Below are 20,494 nucleotides of genomic sequence, written 5' to 3'. Positions count from 1 at the left end.
TTGAACATGAGCTACGTTTGTATTATAGGAAAAATGAAAATAAGCGGTTATATAATATAACATATCCTGAGCATTTGGCGCTAAGAGAATTGCAAGCTTGTGATAGTACAGTCATAAAACAAGCTGATAAAGGGGGAGGGGTTGTTATAATGGAGAAAGATGTGTATTTTGCAAACTTTAAGGAAATGCTTAATGAAGATGGTATTTTTAAAAAAAGTATCCTTTATTGAGGTGCAAAAACTGATAGCTGAGGTCAATATGACAATTTATGAGTTACAACTTAGTGATGATTTAAGTATTGAGTTATTTAATTATTTGAGTGTACCATGTCCAAGAATCCCTCAGATTTATGGTATCCCTAAAATACATAAAGATTTTACCAACCCACCACTGAGACCTATAGTCTCAGGAGGTGGATGGGTAACGGAACCTATTTCTAAGTATTTACAAAATGTATTAGGAAAATATATGGAAAAGTGTTCTACAGTATTGAGGGATGCTAATGATTTTTTAAATAATTTGTATAACTGGCAACAGCGTTGTGAACCTAAAGGATATGTTATGGCATCTCTTGATATTACTTCATTATTTACTGTTATACCTAATATTTATGGTGTTAATGCTATTCGTAATTTCTTAAATGATGAAGTAAAAATGCATGGAAGGGAAATTGAAAATATTTGTGTGCTTCTTGAAGCAGTATTGACACATAATGTTTTTATTTTTGATGGGGAACCGTATTTGCAGCTTACTGGTGTAGCGATGGGTACTCCCATCGCTAACACGTATGCAAATTTGGTTCTATATGAGTGGGAGAAAAGTGTGATATTAACTAAGGTAAACCAACTAAATGAAAAGGTGTTGTTCTATAAGAGATTTGTGGACGATTGCTTTTTGATTTGGGATGGTTCATTTATGGAATTAGATGATTATGTGCAATATCTAAATGTGTCCACTGAAATCCCAAAATGGAGGCATCAAATCATGATATAAATTATTTAGATGTACATTTATTTAAGAATGGAGATAGATTAGAGTCTATGGTGTATAGGAAGGAAGTGGATGCCTTGAGGGATAGCATGCATGCCCCACATACCTTCAAAGGAATAGTGAAGGCACAGTTAATAAGAATGAGTAAATTAAATACGGTTGAGAGTATTTTTATAGAACAGGCTAGAAGTATGTCTCAAGAATTTCAGAAAAGTGGTTACTCAAGATGAGTTGTAGAGATGGCTTATGAAGAGGTGCTAAAAGAAAGGGGAGATAAGTATAAACCAATTTTGACGGGGGGATTGAGGAAGAGTGAAAGAGATATGCATAAGGATGGTAAAATAGTTAGATATCGCACTACATACAATTTAAACACACATAATGTATGTAAAATAATAGAAAAAAATTGGCCTATTCTATTGGCTATGCCTGAGGTAAGATCTATAGTGGGAGACAGGCCAAGTTATGCATATAGAAATTCGGAAACATTAAAACAAAAACTTTGCTATAAGGATTTTAAAATAAAAACTAAAAATGTGGGGAGGGGAAATAGGAACAAGGAAATGCTATAATTGTTCCTTTTGTAATGATTTATATGAGGGTGACGGTTTATTTATGCACCCCATAAATGGAGATGTTTTTGTTCCAAAAGCTCTGACAACTTGCAATGAAACACAAGTGGTATATTTGGCTACTTGTACATCATGTGTATCATTTTATGTGGGTAAAACCACTAGGAAGTTGAAAGAGAGGATTGTAGAACATAAATCAGATATAAGAAGGAAAATAGTAACAAACGCGTTAAGTAAGCATATTATGGATAAGGGTGAAGAACATAAGTTTAAGTTTAGAGTATTAAATGTAGTAGAAATGAGTATAAGGAAAGGTGATATGAATAATCTGCTGGAGCTAAAAGAGTTTGAATGGATTATTAGGTTACAGGCTGATGTGAGTCCTGGTCTAAATAATGCTGTTAGTTTAAAACCAGTATTAATGAAAAAGCGAAGAGAAAAATTATAAGCTTGTTATGGAAGTATATATATATATATATATATATATATATATATATATATATATGTGTGTGTGTGTGTGTGTGTGTGTGTGTGTGTGTGTGTGTGTGTGTGTGTGTGTGTGTGTGTGTATATATATATGTATATATATATATATATATATATATATATATATATATATATATATATATATATATGTATTTTAAACAAATATGCTGTTTTAGAAAAGTGAAGAATATATTCATATGGTTTTATGTATTTGTAATACTCTTGTTTTTTATATATTAGTAAATATATTTATTATATATTTTTACTCTGATGGTTTTCTTAAGACTTGATTGTTTGTTAGAGTGATAGGTGGGCTGAAGCATGTGACCTAATTGTATCTCCTATTTAAATATTGAATGAATGTAGTTAATTTGTACTGATGAAGGGTGTAGACCCGAAAGCTTTGCAATAAAGTGTTTGGTGTGTTACAGAGTTGTTTTTGACATTTACCCACGACATTGGCATAGATAGTATTTCCTATTTAGATGTTTTACTATCGAAAAATTCTGTACAAGGTAACATTAAGGCCAATATTATTAGGAAGGAAACATATTCAAATAAATTTTTGCATTTTACTAGTAACCATCCTCAGCATGTCAAAAAGGCAGTCATCAAAGGGCAAATGGTCCGTGCAGCCCGAATGGTATCAGAATTTGATGACTTTGTGAATGAATGTCATTATATTATGACTATGTTTTAAACAGAGATTATCCGACACAATTTGTCAATAATATTTTTCTTGAGGTATTGCATAAGAGAAATACGGGTTTTTATAAGCCATTATTAGGAAATAGCAATACAATTGACACATAGGTGGTTTATGTTGAAGAATGTCCACATGAGACAACAATAGTTGGAGCAACTAATTCACATCCTAATTATGATAGTAATAATACACATATTTTTGGTAACACAGCTTTCATCACTACATACACACAAGATTCTGGGGACATAAAGTGTCTTAATAAATAAAAATTGGATATTTATAAAGGGTGATACATGTTTATCTGACATTTTGGGCATGCAACCTTCCTTTATTTTTAAAAGGGACCGTAATTTAAAAGATTGGTACAATGCATGCTCTAATACAAGGTATACAACAAATGGCACTATGAGAAAATGTAATATGTGTAGTCATTGTGCCTATATATTAGAAGGTGAGCAGATTTTCATAAAATGAATTCAGATTAAAGTAAAAGGTAAATATAACTGTAATACATCTGGTGTGGTGTATGCAGCGATTTGCTCATATTGTGCTGCCTATTATATAGGCAAAACAGACCATAAGTTAAGACAACGCATATATGAGCATGTTTATGAGATAAACAAAAAATCTCATAATAATGCATTGTATACACATTTAGCCGACAACCCCACACATAATTTCCTTTTTATTATACTAGAACAAGTATCACCACCTCCTAGGAAAGGTCCCTGGAAAACAATTTTGGAATCTAAGGAATATTGGTGGCAAGTTTTGTTAAATGCCACACAATTCCCTGGTCTCAATGACTCAACATCTATCACAAGTATTTTAAAGCTTAAGGCTTATAATAGATAGGCATAATAGTACGCTTATACATTTATTTATTCTATTTTATTTCATTTGTTTTAAGTTAACATATTTTGTATGTATGTATAAATATAGGAATGTGTATAGCTACAAGTGCATTTTAAGATTTTAGGATTCATTAATTGTTTTAGTTAATTGTTTAATTGGATTATTGGAGCAATAGCACAGCTATATAATGATTTTTTTGTCTTTGTAAATTTGTCTGATGAAGGCTGGTGTCTCAGCCGAAAGTGCTTACCATTAACACTTTTGTACTGACAAGTTCATTGTGGTCCGCTGGATTGCTATTGTGCTGCTGGTTTATAATCTCATAGTTTGTGTTCCTGTGTTTGGCATATTTATGATTGCCTTTCCAGACATCCAGGTTACACTTAAAAAGGGTCACAGAGCTATTCTGCTTTACCTCTAAGGGGAGTGTATTCCACAAAAGAGTTACTGTTTGTGAAAGATAACTATCCTGCCAACAGGTCCTATTTATTTTTTGGTAGTACCTTAGGTCTCATGAGTGGATCTTTAGGGTGGTAATAGTTTTGTGAATGTGCAGGAAGTTATAAGACAGGATCTTTCAAGGCTCTGTAAGCAAGGCAGAGATCTTCACTGAGCAGTGAGTGCAAAACAGAAAAAAAATGAGAGTGTTTTGAGACAGTGTAACTCAAGGAGGCCATGCCCTTGATTTGTTTGGTAAGAAAATTCTGTGGTATTTCAGGCTGGGTCACAAACCTAGCCAAGTATATACCAAAGGGGGAATTATACTCAATTATTGCTCTGATATAGGAGAAGAAGAGGGGAACAATGACTACCTTGAATCTACAAGCTATGCTGATTAGTCTGGTTATATAAAAATATTTCCTAACAACAGTGGTCACAAGGTGGTCAAAGGATAGTTCATTGTCAATGAAGGTACCCAAGTCCTAAATGATGAAGTTGAATGGGGGGGGGGGGTGTCACTTATGTGATAAAAACATTATGTGATAAAAACAGAAGTGTCCAAGTTTTCCAAAGGACACAAAGCTGAAATTTTTCTCATTAAGTGTGAAGTCATAGTCCAACCAACATTTGTTAGCATGGTTAGAGCCTCTTGGAGAATGTGCAAGTCATCTGGGTTCAATGGCAAACATCTTCAGCACAGGCCTTTCTGTCTGCTTTAATGTCAGATAAACAGATGCTAAAAAAAAGTGGTTTCAGGACTGATTCCTGAAGGAGACTACTCATCAGTACTCTTGTAGTTGAGAATGTGCCTACAACACTAACAGACTGGGTTTTGCCAGTGATCCCATTTGCTATCACATGGGTGACATAGGGGGTTAAATTTAACTGGATTAGCTTATCAATAATGCCAGAGTGGAATACTTCTGAAGATTTTGGTCAAGTCCACGTATGCTGTGTGAACTAATTTACCAGATTATAATGCCTTAGTGACTTGCTGAAAAAAGTCCATCAGGTTTAAGAGGCAGTATCTGCCTTTAAGAAACCCAAAGTGGGTGGTATCCAGGGTTTGAAGACTGCCTATGTCCTTTTTATGAAGTCCATAATGATACACCACATTGCTTTACAGATAAGACTGGTGAGACAAATAGCTCTATAGTTGCCTGAGTCAGTCATGGGTCCCCCTTTCTGGTGTGCAGCAGTTCAAAGGTTCACAGTCAGCCAATAAGCATGCAGTACAGACCACCATTGATGAGCCTAGCCCAAATTACAAACTGCCCCAAAGCACTGTCTGGTTAAGTGACTTGTTGAAAGTAGGCAAATGAAGGTTGAGAGAATCAAACCTGTACCACAGGAAGCTGCTTGTTAACAGTTCAGAGCCTTAATCCTTTGTGCCAACTGCCAGAAATTCTCCATAATTCTGGCATGAGTCCAATGGAGAGGCTGAGACGGAACAGACATAATGAGGAGTCAGCCATGCAGGATTTGATGGGACAAGAAGACAACCTGGCCATACCTCTCAACCTCTTACATCAAGAAATCTGGACAAAGCCATAAATTAAAGTGGGACAAAGGCCCAAAAATAGGGACAATTTTTAAATATTACTCTTACAAACGTAGAAAGTTACCAAAGAATCATCATAATCCATTTGAACAGGACACCAGCAGAAAACTAGTAAATAAAATAAAATGTCCATTAGGCAGTGATTACACCACAAGCTCCACACATCGAACAAACGGGCAGCTGGATACCAAAAAGTCTTTATTCAACTAATTCCCAATTAAGCGCTTTCTTCCCCTGCATGACACTTCGGGGACATCATCCAAACCAAAAGAACACTCCCCTATCTTTTGGTCAACCCTTTTTATACATCTAATAAATAATAACTCAATTACCCAATTACTTAATTAATACATCGAGTGCTTCTTTAGTAAGAAGCACAACATGTTTGAAACCATAAAAAATACATTTACATTGTGAATAAAACATAAGTAGAAATACATAGTATAGATAAATCATAAAGTTAAAGCCTTTTTCCTTAAAACAGGTACCAGGGAAATAAAATCATTTAAGCCTGGTACTTCCAAGGCATTTAACTTAATAATCTAATAAAATTCTCTAAGATCAACCTGAAGTTCCCACCAACCACCTCTAAAATTGTGTGGTACAACTTCCAGAATCCCAAATTTAAATACTCTGTCCCCCTGGCATTCTAATGAGTGCCTATAAAGGGAATAATTAGTGTTCTTAATAATAGCATGTAAATGCTCATAAATTCGGGTCTTAAAACTCCTGACCATTTTAACAACATAAAAGTGTACAATATTTAAATTTGGGATTCTGGACGATGTGCCACACAATTTTAGAGGTGGTTGGTGGGAACTTCAGGTTGATCTTAGAGAATTTTATTAATTTTTTATTAAGTTAAATGCCTTGAAAGTACCAGGCTTAATTGATTTGATTTCCCTGGTACCTGTTTAAGGAAAAAGGCTTTAACTTTATGATTTATCTATGCTATGTATTTCTACTTATGTTTTTATTCATGGTTTTATGTACAATGTAAATGTATTTTTATGGTTTCAAACATGTTGTGCTTCTTACTAAAGAAGCACTTGATGTATTAATTAAGTAATTGGGTAATTGAAATATTGTTTATTGGAAGTATAAAAAAGGGTTGACCAAAAGATAGGGGAATGTTCTTTAGGTTCTGATGATGTCCCCAAATTGTCATGCAGGGGCAGAAAGCACTTAACTGGGAGTTACTTGAATAAAGACTTTTTGGTATCCAGCTGCCTGGTTTGTTCGATGTGTGGAGCGTATGGTGTAATCACTGCCTAATGAAACTTAGAAAGTTGATAGAATAACAGGTTTTACATTAGCATGAACTTTCTGAATGGTATGAAGTCTGAAACTGAAATGTTGGTCATTATTTTCTTAATTTCAAACTTTAATGATTTGCCACTAATCTGCCCAAAAACCACAGTTTTATGAAAAATGGATGAAAAATATGAGGCAAAAAATGGACATTCTGCGAAATTCTGTACAGTTGAAGGGTGCGAACCTGGCACAATGTAAATGCTTTTAGCCTTGAAGAGAGTGCTTAGGACTTGCTCAGAGGTAATATGGTGGCTTCATAGGCATGGTAACATGCTGTAATTTGGGTGTGGGGGAAAAAATCTTGAGCTTAATTTGTACACTAATATGTTGGCAATCTCCTTAGAGGTCAAGTATATGACGTTACTTTGTACTAACTCCGAGCATTGCTGGTTATTATTTCTTAGGTTCCTGACATTGCTGAAGAAGGAATTATGGTTATCCTTACCATGCGTGGTGGTTCACAATTCATGCCTGCTTTTGGAAGATCTGATTATGTTTCTGTGTTTTTTGTTGATTACTCTGAGCTCTTCTCTACCTGATAGGGTGTTAAGTCTGTTTTCACGAGCCAGGAATTTCTTCCTCTTCCTGTACAGTTTGTTTATACTGAGGTTCCACCAAATTGGTTTGTTCTTAAATTTAGTACTATATTTATGTGTTATGAGAACCAAGGCCTTAGTGTTAGCATGGAGGTTGGTGCAGAATTTATCGTGAAAATTGCTGTGGGCAAAAGCATGATCATCTGGTGAGGAAGGTGTTTGAATTTCATCACATAGTCACTTTGCAGCAGTAGATTTGCCCTGCAGTAATCTGTGAAGATGAAAGAATTTTGAGGTAAATCAGGTCTCATACTTAAATTAACTAGAGCACAATGGTCACACTTAACCGAACATGGGGGGGCTATATTTGTGAGAACCAGGTCAAATATTTTTGAGCATCTTGTTGGTATTTAGGCTGCTTGGTCCAAGAAGTTGACATTAATGAAATTCAGGAATCTCTTGAACATATTTGTTTGTGATAGTGTAGGTTCTTCAGTTAATGGAGCCAGCTAAAGCACAAAACTGTTTTCCTTGTGAACCTCTTTTTACTGTTTAGGGTCAACTCCCATTCCACACATATCACATTATTTTTCACAGACATTAGTGTGCAAATATGTATGCAGGTCTGGTATGTGATACGTAAAGCATTTTTGCACTGTATGTTTACGGAAACAGTTTATGTCATTCATCACAAACTCAGTTCAATAATACTACAGTAAAAGGTATGTGACAGGTCCCTATTCCGAGCCAACAATCAAGGGGACTCAATCCTCACCACTGACTCCTGTGAAAGACATTAACTAACAGCAAAGATGGATTCATACATTATTTCCAGATGCAGTTCCCTGCACCAAGCACAATTTCCCTTAACAGCAAACAAGAAGCACACGCCAGACCTGGGGCTGGACTCTCTCTCTCCAGACCCACACAAAACTCCAGACTGACCACTTTGGAGCTCTGTGTCCCTGTTCCCAGTAGCTGACATACACACACATTCTTGGATGTTTGAGTTTCACACACAAACATATACACACCTGGGAAAAACTGGCACAGATTTACTAGCTGTACCCCTTTCTGCCCAGACTCTGAGGCAGTCATGCGGCCACCAGTCAGCTACCCTAAGGATCTTACAAAGGGTACCCAATTATACTGTGTAAAATTGATACTAATACAAATGGAAGCATGACCAATGCAGCACAGCTTTCAGGAGCAGCCACAGTGTCACTAAAACAAGCACAAGTACGCTCAAGATGTTAAAAGTATTCTCTAAACGACCAGCCACAATGAAAGGTAATAAAATATTTAATGATAAATAATAAAACAAAAACCTGTAGAATACTGAATACAATAAACAACAGAGCTTCAACCACAGAGATATAAAAAATAATACAGTTGGATAGTTACTCACAGATGCAGAAAACAACACTAAACTATTCGCAATAAATGTCCCTGACTAACTAAAGAATTACTGTTCCCTGACTTCTTACTAAACCAAGGCAAGCTGATGTGTGCCGAGCATCTTACCACAGCAAAAACCAAATGATGTCTCTCTCTGTCTGTTGTATGTGTGAGACATATATCCTGTCTGAAATCTTTCCTGTCAGGTTCTAATGTGCTGCTGCGAGAGTTCCAAAGAAACCAGATGCTGGATAGAGGATGACACCACCTCTAGTCCCCTGACTCTGGTACAATACACACACAGAGCTTTGCTAAGACCTGTGGCAGCATCTGAAAGTTATAACATGATTTCAAAATTTTTACCCTTCCAGGGTTCTTTGATAAACATACACATTTGATCAGTTACAACACAACCTAATATACATGCATACATTATTTCTGTCCAGCAGGACCTACTGTTGATGCATTTTTAACACAGGTAACTTTAGAAATATATTTTTTAACCCAAACATCTGTACAAATCAGTCTGATAGTCAAATGACATAAATTCTTTACAAAACTCCAACTAGTTATGCTGGCATATGTACACATGTACTGCCCTACTCTCCCTGGCACAGACAGCACTACCTTATAACATTACATCTCTCAACCCCATTTGAAAAACTCAAGCTAGTTTTTCAAGTGACCCTGGAAAAACACTGCTCAAGAGAAATAGGCCTGTCTGGGAACACCTTAACCTATACCCTGTCTTGACAGCCCATCTGCATAGGCATTGCTAACCCCACTACAGTGCTGCAATGTCATGTCATACGCCTGAAACCCTAGGCTCCACATTGATAACTTGGCATTTTTCTGGCTGGCTCAATGTAGCCGTGTTAAGGGATTGTGGTCTGTAACCACAGTGAACTTCCTTCCATACAGATAGGCCTTAGGTTTTTGCAGTGCCCATACTATGGCTAGACATTCTTTTTCTACAGCTGCATAACATTCCTCCTTGGGTTGGAATCTACAGCTGAGATGTACAACTGGGTGCACTTCTCCCTCTGAGGAAACCTGGCTGAGTACAGCCCTCACCCCACTGTTTGAAAAATCAACCTGTCATCCACTGCAAATACTCAGCACCACGGCCTCCCTGTCATGGTAAGGCTTCATCATGTTAACATGGTACAATTTGTGCCTCTGCCTCCTGCCTAGCAGGTTTACCATGTAGTTAACATCACTGACCTTCCTTACCACTTCAAAGGGTCTTTCCCAAGCTGCCTGCAGCTTACTGTATTTGACAGGAATGAGCACTATAACCTGCTGTCCCACAGCATACTCTGAACCTCAAGCATTCCTGTCACACCAGACCTTTTTCTGCTGTTGGGCCCCTGCCAGGTTCACCTGGCCAAGCCCATGAGCTCTCTTAAGGCTTTTCCTGAAGTTTAGGATATATGCCACAATAGAAGACTCCTTGTGGGCTTCACACATACCCTCTCTACTCATCACGATTGAAGTCTAAAGGCTCCCTCACCCTATGCCCATATAACAACTCAAAGGGTGAAAAACCTGTGGATTCCTGGGGTACCCCTCTGTATGCAAACAACAGATGGGGCAAATATTCATCCCACTCTCACTTAAACTGGTCTGCAAATGTCTTTTTAAAGTCTGAAGAAGCATTGTTAAAACGTGAAAGCGCTAACTATACTGCAGTTGAATAAAGTGTGTTATCGGCCGTGGTGAGCCTCATCTGTTTTTTTGGTTCTATGAGTATTTCTTCTGAAGAGGCTCTTTATCCAGGACTGTTTGTTTTACTTGCTATAATCCTCTGCTGAAATCCTTGCCTGCTTTCCCTGACTAAACTCATTTAGCAAAAAATAAATAAAACTGTTGTGAAAATAAAATTCTGCATGCTTACCTTGTGGCTGCTGCGAGTACACATACCTCAGTGACAACTGCCCCTCACCTACTGAAGTTCAATTAATATCCCACCCAGCTGCTTTGGAGCTCTGTGTCCCTGTTCCCAGTAGCTGACACTCACATATTCTTGGATATTTGATTTTTACTCACATAAATACACATCTGGGAAAAGCTGGCACAGATTTACTAGCTGTGTACCTTTCTGCCCAAACTCTGAAGTAATCATGCAGCCACCAGTCAACAAACCTAAGGCCCTTACAAAGCATACCCAATTATACTGTGTAAAATTAATACTAATATAACTGGTAGGGTGGGTCCAAAGTAGCAAAGCTTTCATGAGTGGCCACATTGTCACTAAAACAAGCACAAGTACTCTCATGATGTTAACAGTATTCTCTAAAGGACCAGCCACAATGAAATGTATTAAACTATTTAATGATAAATAATAAAACAAAAACAGGAGAATACTGAATACAATAAACAACAGAGTTTCAGCCACAGAGATATAAAAATAATACAGGTGGATAGTTCTTCACAGATGCAGAAAACAATACTAAACTATTCTCACTAAATGTCCCCGACTAACTAAAGAATTACTGTTCCCCGACTACTTACTAAAGCAAGGCAAGCTGATGAGTGCCAAGTGTTTTACCGCAGCAAAAAACAGATGATGTCTCTCTTCATCTGTGTGGATGTGTAAGATACATATCATGTGATAAATCTTTCCTGTCAGGTTCCAAAGTGCTGCTGCAAGAGTTGCAAAGAAACCAGATGCTAGTTAGAGGATGACATCCCCTCTGGTCACCTTACTCTGGTACAATACACACACCAAGCTTTGCTAAAATCTGTGGCAGCATCTGAAAGCCATAACACAGTTTCAAACTTTCCACCCTTCCAGGGCTCTCTGATAAACATACACGTTTGATCAGTTACAACAATACAGCCTACTACAAATGCATACATTTTTTCTGTCCAGCAGGACCTACTGTTGATGCATTTTAACACAGGTAACTTTACACATATATTTTTAACTCAAACATCCATACAAAGAAAAGAAACACAAAAATTGACTGTAACACTGTAAAAGGTGGAAGTCCTTTGTGCCAACACACAAAGTAAATTTATTCCAGTAGGTAAAGTAACCAGCAATATAAAGAAACCCCAATAGTATGCAGTCCACGTACTGTCCGTATTAAAATATTAACTTGTAATTACTCACAGGCAAAGTAAAGTTCAAGTGAAAGTGTAAATAAAAAAACAGACCTGGGTTTCAGTTAGAAAAGTGGTGAAAGTAAGTCCGTTTGATCGTATGTGCACTTCAGTGAATTCCTATTCAGTATGCCGGCTCTGGTAGCGATATGGTTGCTGATCCAATCCTGTTAGCGTAAGCACACAAGAACTGGCAAGGAAAGTAAGTGCAAAAGTATAATCCAAGCGGTGGGGAAAGTTTCCCGTAGCAGAATGCAGTTAATAGTCACTGAGTACAGTCCAGCGAGCTGTCCGCCCAAAGCTGTAACTGTAGGCAGACTGACGAACCTAGTCCGCCCAAGTTTAGGCACAAAAAGCTGCAAAGTTCTCCACGAACCCAGTCCGGCTGAAATAACAATGAAGTGGGGCAGAATGAAGCCCAAAGAAATTGGGCGTTTTGTCTGAAGAAGTTCAGATACATATCTGAACGAAAAACGCGGGTCTGCGTTTAACATCATTGTGTTAGCTTGCTCCTGTGCCTTTTGGATTGAGAAAGCCAATTTCTTTGGGCTTCATTCTGCCCCACTTCATTGTTATTTCAGCCGGACTGGGTTCGTGGAGAACTTTGCAGCTTTTTGTGCCTAAACTTGGGCGGACTAGGTTCGTCAGTCTGCCTACAGTTACAGCTTTGGGCGGACAGCTCGCTGGACTGTACTCAATGACTATTAACTGCATTCTGCTACGGGAAACTTTCCCCACCGCTTGGATTATACTTTTGCACTTACTTTCCTTGCCAGCTCTTGTGTGCTTACGCTAACAGGATTGGATCAGCAACCATATCGCTACCAGAGCCGGCATCCTGAATAGGAATTTACTGAAGTGCACATACGATCAAACGGACTTACTTTCACCACTTTTCTAACTGAAACCCAGGTCTGTTTTTTTATTTACACTTTCACTTGAACTTTACTTTGCCTGTGAGTAATTACAAGTTAATATTTTAATACGGACAGTACGTGGACTGCATACTATTGGGGTTTCTTTATATTACTGGTTACTTTACCTACTGGAATAAATTTACTTTGTGTGTTGGCACAAAGGACTTCCACCTTTTACAGTGCTACAGTCAATTTTTGTGTTTCTTTACCAGTTTTATAAGTGTGCAATCCATACAAAGTAGTATGATAGTCAAATAACATAAAATTCTTTACAAAACTCCGGCTAGCTATGCTGGCATATGTACACATGTACTTCCCTACTCTCCTTGGCACAGATGGCACTATCTCATAACATCACAAGGTGCATCACACAAACCTAACCACCATGTATTCTAGTTATCCATTTTTTTATGTCAGAGTAGTAAATCCCCACTGATTTCAAAAGGCTACCTTAATTGTTTAAGTTTCCACTAAACAGGACTTTAGGTAGCTTGGATATGACTATACAAATGGACAGTGTCCTGACTGGAATTCTCCTGGAGTACCAAAGGTAAACAATGTTCCTTTTATAAAGTATCAGTTTATCTGAATGCATTTTAGTAGTTTATTGAGGTTTATGTTAGGCATAGTTAGTTTCATAGTCCAATTATGTTAGATTATTTTTAATTTCAAAAGAATGTATTTGTTTTTGCCAGAAATGCTGTTTTCTGACTGGATAGTTGTGGTTAATACTTTATCTTTTTATTTTACTTTAACTTCTTTTGAGCTAATGATATTTATTTTAACATTTGTTTACTGTTGAAGTCACAATGGGACAGAGCCCATTTTCAGTGGAAGCCCAGGGAGAAACTCTCCAGATGCATGTCTTTGGAATGTGGGAGGAAACCCATGTGAACGCAGGGAGAACATGCAGGCTCCATAAAGAAGGCACCCCAGCCAAGAATCAAACTGGAGAATCTCTTGCTGTGAGGTAGCAATGCTAACCACTGCACTGCCTAAGAAGAATTAATATCACACCATGAGTGCTGATTTGGGTGGAAACCATTGTTTTTGTGTGTGTGTGTGTGTGTGTGTGTGTACGTGCAGTGTCTATACCTCTTTTTTATATTGTAGTAAATGAAAAATGTGATTGGTGCTTCAATTCCTTTCATTTAGCACTTCCTTTCATTTAGCACTGTTTAATTATATTAAGTATAACTTTAAGTTTGGGGTTGTCTTATGTGGGCCAGGGTGTTTTGGGTAGTGTCATTGTCTCTTTTTCATGTACTCAGTGTTTACATTTATTATTTTTTTATTACTGTAATGAATGAGAAATACAGTCCCATGTTTCAACTAATTTCTTTCTATCTTCTTTAGCATTTTTAAATTAATCTAAAGATAGAGTTGGGTTTAGGGGTTGTTTTAGCTGGACTAGACTGCTTACTGGACATGTCAATATCTTGTTAGTGTGTGTGTGTAGTACATAAACTTTCAATTTAGTTTTTACTGAGTAGCATAAATATGATGGGTTTAGGAGATTTGTAATAGATATGATGATGCCCCGGGGATGTAGGTCACTGCTGATGATGTAGCAAAAATGTAGATCAGGTCTGCACAACTTCAAAAAATAGAAATGATGACACTCTTCTGAGTGAAACAGATGAGGGTTGCAAGAGTAGATATTCGGTGGGGGGGGGTTAATGAATTCATTTTTTTCAATTTAAAAGAAAAAAAATTAAATTATTACAGAAGGATTCAAGAAGGTACTGTGACATGTACAAGTGACAGTAACCTCCCAGTTCAGCAACCATCCTAATACTGTGCTGTACACTCCCCCACCATGACGAACAAGTGCAGCACTGCAAAGGGCTGTCCCTACGACCATGCTGAGTGTTTATGAGGTATTTCAGAGGGAGAGGAATATGCCAATTAGTCATGTGCTCTCTCCCCGGAAGCAGCTCCAGGAAAGCATCCATACAGCCAAGAAATTCAAGGTATCACTTGGCTGAGCAGATCAGCATAGCTGTTTCCTCCAAATCACAGTACTAAACATGGCCAAAAGGCTGTGTTCAACTACCTGCCATGAACATGGCGGAGGGAACCAGTAGACCATAATAGCACAAACAGCATACAGGGAAATGAGGGTAGGGAAGATGCACTAGACTAAAAGGGACTGCTTTTAAAGCGCCATAATGACACCAATGACAGTATGGAGATCAGGGGGTGGGAGGATGCATTAGATCAAAAGGGAACATGGTCAACATGTCGTAATGCACCAACAGTAGTACAGGTATCGAGGATGGGGATACACATAGCTGCACTAATAGCAGTGTGAAGATGGGGGGGGGCTACACTAGTCACCAGGGCATAACAAATAAGTGGCATAATGGCAGTTCAACTACTATTAGAAAGGGAGGAAAATAGGAGGGCAGACAGGTTAAGGACAGGTATGATGACTATGGTGTGTGTGTTCATGTTGTGTGTACTTGTGCATGTGGGGGAGAATGCCATTGCATACATGAATAGCTGTTAAGTACCACACCACACGGATTAGCAATGAATTGTACAGCTTGGTAGTAAATAGGATTCAGAAACATGCAAATTAGCCAATAATAAGGTCTTGCCTAGTCGTGGCTAAAATGTCTCTGAATAACAAATGAGCACATCGTGGGGGAAGGGCCTGTATAGCTCATGTTAGGCACTTCAATGAATTCCCACTTAGGTTTTATTTTTCAGTTACTGAAATATTTTCAACTACACAATATGTTTTCTTTCTCCTTTCAGTTTTTAAACAAGAGTTTTGCTAAGTTTGTAAACTAATGAAAATAGAACTGAAGTATCATGTGAAAGTACTGACCTCCAAATGTGGAATACAGAGGTATGTTTCATGGTTCCATGACTGAAAAAAAAATACTTTTGTGAAACTTTGGTGTGTCAACCTTATTTACCCAGCTGCTGATTTTAAGCCCCTGAAGTGTTACATGTTCCAAATAAAAAAAACATGCATACAATCAGGTTCTTCTGTACTGATCTTTTATTGACTTCATCTTTAGCAGTTTTTAATCACTTTAACTGATATATAAAGCAATGCCTCCAAACCAGAAGCAGAGATATTTAACATTTCTTCCAGATAAACAAATATGCTCCATGAGCATTTCTTAGAAAAATAAAACTCCTCCATTCCCCATTGAAAGGAAGGAAAAATGTTTCAGCTCTATTCAACAATGAAAAGATGCTCTCATTGATTATGCACATCTCTCCTTCCACCCTTTACCACAAAATGTATTGCCTTCCGTTTCTGACCTTCTCTATCCAATCACTGTTAAAACCCTCTTTCTGTCTGCTGCCTCCTTTGTTCCCACCCCAACTCTCTCTCTCAGCCCACCTTTCCACTTCTCTTTTACCCCCTACTTTTACTACACCTCTAATCATCTGTTTAGTTTAGCCCTTCTTCCTTTCCCTGATTTCCCTGCCCTTCCAGCACCTTACAATCTCCCTCTTCAACCATCCTGCATCCAGCAACCAGTGTCTTCGTTCCTCCTCTTTTCCATGTCTTTCTTCCCAATTCACTTCCTTCAAACAAACACATCAACCATTACCCTCTACTTCCTGACCCCCACTCTTCTGCTGCTTTATCCCAACATCTTTACAAAACCTCTACATTAGTTATCCATAAGTTCATAGGTTCGTACTAGGCTATCTGCCCTAGGGCATTTATAAGCCTAGCCAGAGTGCGTGTGTGGCTTTCGCCAACCCTTGGGATGAGAATACTACACCCATTTAGGGTTTAGTTTACTGTGCCTCTGTCTAGTAGTGACACAGAGATGACCCCCGGGGTAAACCTACGATCTCCCATCCACTCGTCAAGATTTCTCTTGAAGAGAGTTAGTGAGGGGCTCTGCCTAACATGGACTGGGATTCTGTTCCAGAGTGTAGGGAGCCTCTGGGTTATGAATCTGTCCCTCCAGCACATCCTATTTATTTCTGTGTTGAGGTTCAAATCTCTTGCTCTCGTGGCTCTGATGGATTTGGATTTTCTGAGGTGGAGCATGTCCATTAATTATGGATTGGAGATGGCCTTGTACGTCAGGCATAGATCACCTCTGAGTAGGCGGTAAGTGACTGAATAGAGCTGGAGTTTCTTCAGCCGGGCAGCATATGACATATGTTTGAGACCCTTTATCCTCTTGGTGAGGAACTTTTGGGGTCTTTCCAACTGCTGCAGGTGTCGGGTAAGATACATCTCAAATGGGGCATTGTACTCAATCATGGGCCTGATATGGGGCATTGTACTCAATCATGGGCCTGATAAGAGAAGAGTACAAGGGCACAATGACCTCTCTTGATCTAGATGTGAATCCCTTCATGATAAGGTGGGCAATATAGAAGGTCGTCCTAACCACCTTGGCAATGTGATGTCAAATGAGAGGTTACTGTCAACTTGGGTCCCTAGGTCCCTGATTACCTCTTCCGTACTTAATGGATTACCACCTATGTGGTAATTTGTGGGTACCTTGTTTTTCCCAAAGGGTATGACTATACATTTTTTGGCGTTCAGTTTAAGGCCATGGCTCTGGCACCAATTATCCGTTTCTATGAGGCCTCTCTGAAGGATGCTTGTGTCCGCTGGAGTATCAATTATGGCGCCCAGTTTGCAGTCATCTGCGAACTTTGTCAGCCACAATCCTCCTATGTTTGCTTGCACCTCGGAAAAATAAATGCCGAACAAGAGGGGTCCCAGGACTGAGCCCTGTGGGACATGGCTTGTGACAGGCTTAGAGTCTGACATGGCTCCAGCAATTCTGACCTTGTGGGTTCTGTCCTTGAGCCAGTTTGCAACCCATCTTGTGACATATGGGTTTACATTTAAGCTGGTGAGTTTGTCTATGATGCCCGAGTGGGGTATTGTGTCGAAGGCTTTTGCAAGGTCAAGGTAGGCTGTGTGAACTGCCTTACCCTCATCAATGGCCTTAGTGACTGTTTCAAAAAAGTCGACCAAGTTCAAAAGGCAGGATCTGCCCTTGACAAAGCCAAACTGGGTAGGATCCAATGTCTGTAGGTCCCCAATGTCTTTGTTTAGGAGTTCCATAATGATCCTTTCCATAGCTTTGCAGACCAGGCTCGTAAGCTTATGGGGCGGTAATTTCCAGGGTCCGTAGAAGCACCGCCTTTGTGGAATGGGACCACTGTTGCTGTACTCCACTCTTTGGGTACATATCCTGTAGTAAGGCTAAGATTAAACAGCAGCCTTATGTGCGGGTTTAGTTCCTCTTGGAGTTCATGTAACACGCAGCCCGGGACACCGTCCGGTCCCATTGATGCTGTGTTTTTAGCTTTGGCGAGGGCGGCTCTCACCTGGGCGTCTGAGATGTTAGGGAGGCTACACTCTGCTGGGATAGATATTTCTCCTTTTGGGGGGGGGGCGGAGAAATTTGCACTGAACCTGTCTGCCAGAATGTTGGCAATGTCTGTGGGTTCAGTGTATTTTGTGTCATTTTGGACTAACTCTGAACATATCTGGGAGTTTCCACCCAGGTTTCTAACATAGCTAAAGAAGGCCTTGTGATTGTCTTTTGTGTCTTTTGCGATTTTTCTCTCAAAGTTGGCCTTGGATGATTTTATGAATGATCGTAGTTTTTTGCTAGTACTGATCAGAGATGCCTTCCCTTTTAGGGATTTTGCTCTGTCATATAGTAGCTTCCTCCTCCCGTTGTAAAGTTTGTTAATGGCTGGGGTCCACCAGACAAGGCACCTGCCTTTGGGGGAATGGGTCTTGGTTTTATTAGGGATTGCATGATCCATGCATTCTTGAAGGTGCCCGTAGAAGGCATTTATAAAGGATTCAGTGGTGTGGGTTGTGGTTTCCATTGGCCCATGGGCCTTGAAGGATACCACTTCAGTCTTAAGAAGTGTAAAGTCGGCTTTTGAGAAGTTCTTCACTGTGGTCTTTTGTGCAGGGGATGGGGGCGGGATGTGGATTTCCAGTGAGATTAATTTATGGTCTGATCTCACCAATGAGGGGTATACTTCCGGTGTGGAGCATTTTGTCCCCATGTTTGTGATGATCAGGTCTAGTATATTATCTCCTCTTGTGGGAGTGGTGACTAGTTGTTCCATCGCATTTGAGTTTATGAATTCTAGGAACCTTTGGGCTAGGGTGTTGGGGCTTGAGTAATGTTCCCAGTCTATGTTTGGGTAGTTGAAGTCTCCCAATATGATGGTATTTGGAGAGACATTCATACTCTCCAGTGTCTTCAGGAAGGCTGAGTGGGGTTCCTGAGTTTGAGAGGGTGGTCTGTAGCATGCTACAAACTGTAGGGCAGTTTTGCCTATGGTTAGTTGCACCTGGATGGTCTCCGATGCTTTGTGCATTGCCACTAACCTGGAGGTGTGGGTATCTTTGATGAATATGGATACTCCCCCTCCTTTTGTGGTTCGGTCTAAGTTTTGGGGCGGAAAGCATGATATGAGGTAAAACCTGGTAGTGCTGGGGTGCTCTCAGGAGCCTTGAACCAGGTTTCAGTCACTGCACAGACATCAATGTTCTCCATACTGAGGAGGGCTTCGAGAGCATGCATCTTGAGGTTTAGACTTCTGGCATTGAGCAGCATTACCCTTAGTTTTTTTCCACTTGTGTTTTCTAGGGAGGTGGGTTTGTCTTTTGAGCCTTGCCTAAAAAAGGCACTATGGGGGTGGCAAGAGCCTTGGCCAATATCCGGAAGCCCAGGGGTGACAGGTGCAAGCCATCCCTTGCGAAGCAGCGTGGCTTGTCAAGCATGTCATCCCAAGCAGACAGACATTGGATCCCCTTAGAATGACACCAGTAATTAAGCCAATTGTTAAAGCTGATCATTTTGTCTTTGTACTGTGGCATCATTCTTGGTGAGGGTAAGATGCTGCTCAGGGTCAGGGTCATACCGGCCTGGGCTACATAATCAGAGAGTTCCTCTATGTCTCTTTTCATGTAGTCCAGGGAGGTACGTCTCAGGTCATTCACACCGGCATGGACAATGACTGAGTCATATTTGTACTTGCTTTGGAGTGACCTGAGTGCTTGTGTTATGTGGCGGATTCTAGCGCCCGACAGGCAGCTTACTGTAACCTTTTCCTTGTTCAGTCTGGTGAGCGGGACGTCAGTGTGTCTGACTATGGAGTCACCTATTACAAGTGTATCTGGCATGTTGTTTGGCCTTAAGTGCTGTGACTGTTTAGCACACTGACTTTGTGAACTATGTGTTGCATGTGCTATGTCTTGAGGTAGTGGTCACTTGGGTGTCTGCTTTGGAGGCCTCTGTTGTTTTGGTAGATTTTTAATCAGAGCCTCCGAGTATGTTTTTGTGTGTTTATGTGTTTGGTTTGCAGTTGTGATAGGTCTATGTGAGACTGGGTTTGTGGTGTGCGTGGTTACCTTCTCCTCCTGACTGGTTTTGCCAGTACTGAGTTGAGAGAGCTCAGCCTCCAGTTTGGCTATATAGTTGCATCTCTCACATATATTTGTATTTGTTGGGAGGAGGAGAGGGTTGTCTGTGTACATGAGGCAATTGTAACATTGCCTCAAGATTCTAGATTCACCAGCTGAACAGGAGAGGACGCCAGCAACTGACCCTTCGACATGCTATAATAGTGTAAAG

The 20,494-nt window shown here is 39.5% G+C and overlaps 1 protein-coding gene across 2 annotated transcripts in view; it reads right to left on the bottom strand.

Moving 5' to 3' along the window:
* The window catches only part of VTI1A (vesicle transport through interaction with t-SNAREs 1A), a 3,369,915-nt gene that overhangs the window by 1,433,330 nt on the left and 1,916,091 nt on the right, over positions 1-20,494 (bottom strand). The window lies entirely within an intron of this gene.

The sequence above is a fragment of the Protopterus annectens genome, chromosome 14.part0, assembly GCF_019279795.1.
Source record: "Protopterus annectens isolate FY-2018-M chromosome 14.part0, PAN1.0, whole genome shotgun sequence".
In the NCBI taxonomy this organism is placed as follows: domain Eukaryota; kingdom Metazoa; phylum Chordata; order Ceratodontiformes; family Protopteridae; genus Protopterus; species Protopterus annectens.
The sequence above is the reverse complement of the archived record's forward strand: the minus strand, read 5'-3'. Positions and strand labels throughout refer to the sequence as shown.